Source organism: Micromesistius poutassou, assembly GCF_964030765.1.
Source record: "Micromesistius poutassou genome assembly, chromosome: 1".
NCBI lineage: Eukaryota > Metazoa > Chordata > Actinopteri > Gadiformes > Gadidae > Micromesistius > Micromesistius poutassou.
Window position 1 is genome coordinate 22,841,683 of NC_140271.1, and position 2,500 is coordinate 22,844,182.

General features: G+C 48.5%; 14 non-coding genes across 14 annotated transcripts in view; all 14 read left to right on the top strand.

The window, feature by feature from the left end:
* LOC311405871 (5S ribosomal RNA) overlaps positions 1–47 on the top strand; it is a 119-nt gene extending 72 nt beyond the window's left edge. Inside the window, exon 1 of the ribosomal RNA XR_014670802.1 lies at positions 1–47. This exon is cut by the window's left edge and continues 72 nt beyond it. This is a non-coding gene — a ribosomal RNA (5S ribosomal RNA).
* A 69-nt stretch (positions 48–116) lies between these two features.
* LOC311402144 (5S ribosomal RNA) lies at positions 117–235 on the top strand. The gene has a single exon (XR_014667399.1). It is a non-coding gene; the product is annotated as a 5S ribosomal RNA (ribosomal RNA).
* A 70-nt stretch (positions 236–305) lies between these two features.
* LOC311387763 (5S ribosomal RNA) lies at positions 306–424 on the top strand. The gene has a single exon (XR_014654278.1). It is a non-coding gene; the product is annotated as a 5S ribosomal RNA (ribosomal RNA).
* A 69-nt stretch (positions 425–493) lies between these two features.
* LOC311419530 (5S ribosomal RNA) lies at positions 494–612 on the top strand. Its single transcript, XR_014683279.1, has one exon. It is a non-coding gene; the product is annotated as a 5S ribosomal RNA (ribosomal RNA).
* Positions 613–681: 69 nt separating this feature from the next.
* On the top strand, positions 682–800 carry LOC311403758 (5S ribosomal RNA). The gene has a single exon (XR_014668871.1). It is a non-coding gene; the product is annotated as a 5S ribosomal RNA (ribosomal RNA).
* A 69-nt stretch (positions 801–869) lies between these two features.
* Positions 870–988, top strand: LOC311387764 (5S ribosomal RNA). The gene has a single exon (XR_014654279.1). It is a non-coding gene; the product is annotated as a 5S ribosomal RNA (ribosomal RNA).
* Positions 989–1,057: 69 nt separating this feature from the next.
* On the top strand, positions 1,058–1,176 carry LOC311399474 (5S ribosomal RNA). The gene has a single exon (XR_014664964.1). It is a non-coding gene; the product is annotated as a 5S ribosomal RNA (ribosomal RNA).
* Positions 1,177–1,245: 69 nt separating this feature from the next.
* On the top strand, positions 1,246–1,364 carry LOC311397582 (5S ribosomal RNA). The gene has a single exon (XR_014663236.1). It is a non-coding gene; the product is annotated as a 5S ribosomal RNA (ribosomal RNA).
* A 69-nt stretch (positions 1,365–1,433) lies between these two features.
* LOC311414185 (5S ribosomal RNA) lies at positions 1,434–1,552 on the top strand. The gene has a single exon (XR_014678399.1). It is a non-coding gene; the product is annotated as a 5S ribosomal RNA (ribosomal RNA).
* A 69-nt stretch (positions 1,553–1,621) lies between these two features.
* Positions 1,622–1,740, top strand: LOC311397583 (5S ribosomal RNA). The gene has a single exon (XR_014663237.1). It is a non-coding gene; the product is annotated as a 5S ribosomal RNA (ribosomal RNA).
* A 69-nt stretch (positions 1,741–1,809) lies between these two features.
* On the top strand, positions 1,810–1,928 carry LOC311387765 (5S ribosomal RNA). Its single transcript, XR_014654280.1, has one exon. It is a non-coding gene; the product is annotated as a 5S ribosomal RNA (ribosomal RNA).
* Positions 1,929–1,997: 69 nt separating this feature from the next.
* On the top strand, positions 1,998–2,116 carry LOC311387766 (5S ribosomal RNA). Its single transcript, XR_014654281.1, has one exon. It is a non-coding gene; the product is annotated as a 5S ribosomal RNA (ribosomal RNA).
* Positions 2,117–2,185: 69 nt separating this feature from the next.
* LOC311397584 (5S ribosomal RNA) lies at positions 2,186–2,304 on the top strand. Its single transcript, XR_014663238.1, has one exon. It is a non-coding gene; the product is annotated as a 5S ribosomal RNA (ribosomal RNA).
* Positions 2,305–2,373: 69 nt separating this feature from the next.
* Positions 2,374–2,492, top strand: LOC311414186 (5S ribosomal RNA). Its single transcript, XR_014678400.1, has one exon. It is a non-coding gene; the product is annotated as a 5S ribosomal RNA (ribosomal RNA).
* Positions 2,493–2,500: the final 8 nt, after the last annotated feature.

A 2,500-nucleotide genomic window follows, 5' to 3' on the forward strand; every position in this document is an offset into this window, starting at 1 on the left:
TAGTACTTGGATGGGAGACCGCCTGGGTATACCAGGTGCTGTAATCTATTTTCATTGGTGGTAAAAAAAATCATCCTTTCTCCTGTTTAAAGTCCTGTCTGGTGCCATGACTAATTGCTTAAGGCCACACCACCGTGAACACGCCCGATCTCGTCTGATCTCGGAAGCTAACCACGGTCGGGCCTGGTTAGTACTTGGATGGGAGACCGCCTGGGAATACCAGGTGCTGTAATCTATTTTCATTTGGGGTAAAAAAAAATCATCCTTTCTCCTGTTTAAAGTCCTGTCTGGTGCCAGGTGCAATTGCTTAAGGCCACACCACCGTGAACACGCCCGATCTCGTCTGATCTCGGAAGCTAAGCACGGTCGGGCCTGGTTAGTACTTGGATGGGAGACCGCCTGGGAATACCAGGTGCTGTAATCTATTTTCATTTGGGGTAAAAAAAATCATCCTTTCTCCTGTTTAAAGTCCTGTCTGGTGCCAGGTGCAATTGCTTAAGGCCACACCACCGTGAACACGCCCGATCTCGTCTGATCTCAGAAGCTAAGCACGGTCGGGCCTGGTTAGTACTTGGATGGGAGACCGCCTGGGTATACCAGGTGCTGTAATCTATTTTCATTTGTGGTAAAAAAAATTATCCTTTCTCCTGTTTAAAGTCCTGTCTGGTGCCATGAGTAATTGCTTAAGGCCACACCACCATGAACACGCCCGATCTCGTCTGATCTCGGAAGCTAAGCACGGTCGGGCCTGGTTAGTACTTGGATGGGAGACCGCCTGGGAATACCAGGTGCTGTAATCTATTTTCATTTGTGGTAAAAAAAATCATCCTTTCTCCTGTTTAAAGTCCTGTCTGGTGCCATGAGTAATTGCTTAAGGCCACACCACCGTGAACACGCCCGATCTCGTCTGATCTCGGAAGCTAAGCACGGTCGGGCCTGGTTAGTACTTGGATGGGAGACCGCCTGGGAATACCAGGTGCTGTAATCTATTTTCATTTGGGGTAAAAAAAATCATCCTTTCTCCTGTTTAAAGTCCTGTCTGGTGCTAGGTGTAATTGCTTAAGGCCACACCACCGTGAACACGCCCGATCTCGTCTGATCTCGGAAGATAAGCACGGTCGGGCCTGGTTAGTACTTGAATGGGAGACCGCCTGGGAATACCAGGTGCTGTAATCTAATTTCATTTGTGGTAAAAAAAATCATCCTTTCTCCTGTTTAAAGTCCTGTCTGGTGCTAGGTGTAATTGCTTAAGGCCACACCACCGTGAACACGCCCGATCTCGTCTGATCTCGGAAGCTAAACACGGTCGGGCGTGGTTAGTACTTGGATGGGAGACCGCCTGGGAATACCACGTGCTGTAATCTATTTTCATTTGTGGTAAAAAAAATCATCCTTTCTCCTGTTTAAAGTCCTGTCTGGTGCCATGAGTAATTGCTTAAGGCCACACCACCGTGAACACGCCCGATCTCGTCTGATCTCGGAAGCTAAGCACGGTCGGGCCTGGTTAGTACTTGGATGGGAGACAGCCTGGGAATACCAGGTGCTGTAATCTATTTTCATTTGGGGCAAAGAAAATCATCCTTTCTCCTGTTTAAAGTCCTGTCTGGTGCCATGAGTACTTGCTTAAGGCCACACCACCGTGAACACGCCCGATCTCGTCTGATCTCGGAAGCTAAACACGGTCGGGCGTGGTTAGTACTTGGATGGGAGACCGCCTGGGAATACCACGTGCTGTAATCTATTTTCATTTGTGGTAAAAAAAATCATCCTTTCTCCTGTTTAAAGTCCTGTCTGGTGCCAGGTGCAATTGCTTAAGGCCACACCACCGTGAACACGCCCGATCTCGTCTGATCTCGGAAGCTAAGCACGGTCGGGCCTGGTTAGTACTTGGATGGGAGACCGCCTGGGAATACCAGGTGCTGTAATCTATTTTCATTTGTGGTAAAAAAAATCATCCTTTCTCCTGTTTAAAGTCCTGTCTGGTGCCATGAGTAATTGCTTAAGGCCACACCACCGTGAACACGCCCGATCTCGTCTGATCTCGGAAGCTAAGCACGGTCGGGCCTGGTTAGTACTTGGATGGGAGACCGCCTGGGAATACCAGGTGCTGTAATCTATTTTCATTTGGGGTAAAAAAAATCATCCTTTCTCCTGTTTAAAGTCCTGTCTGGTGCTAGGTGTAATTGCTTAAGGCCACACCACCGTGAACACGCCCGATCTCGTCTGATCTCGGAAGCTAAACACGGTCGGGCGTGGTTAGTACTTGGATGGGAGACCGCCTGGGAATACCACGTGCTGTAATCTATTTTCATTTGTGGTAAAAAAAATCATCCTTTCTCCTGTTTAAAGTCCTGTCTGGTGCCATGAGTAATTGCTTAAGGCCACACCACCGTGAACACGCCCGATCTCGTCTGATCTCGGAAGCTAAGCACGGTCGGGCCTGGTTAGTACTTGGATGGGAGACAGCCTGGGAATACCAGGTGCTGTAATCTATTTTCAT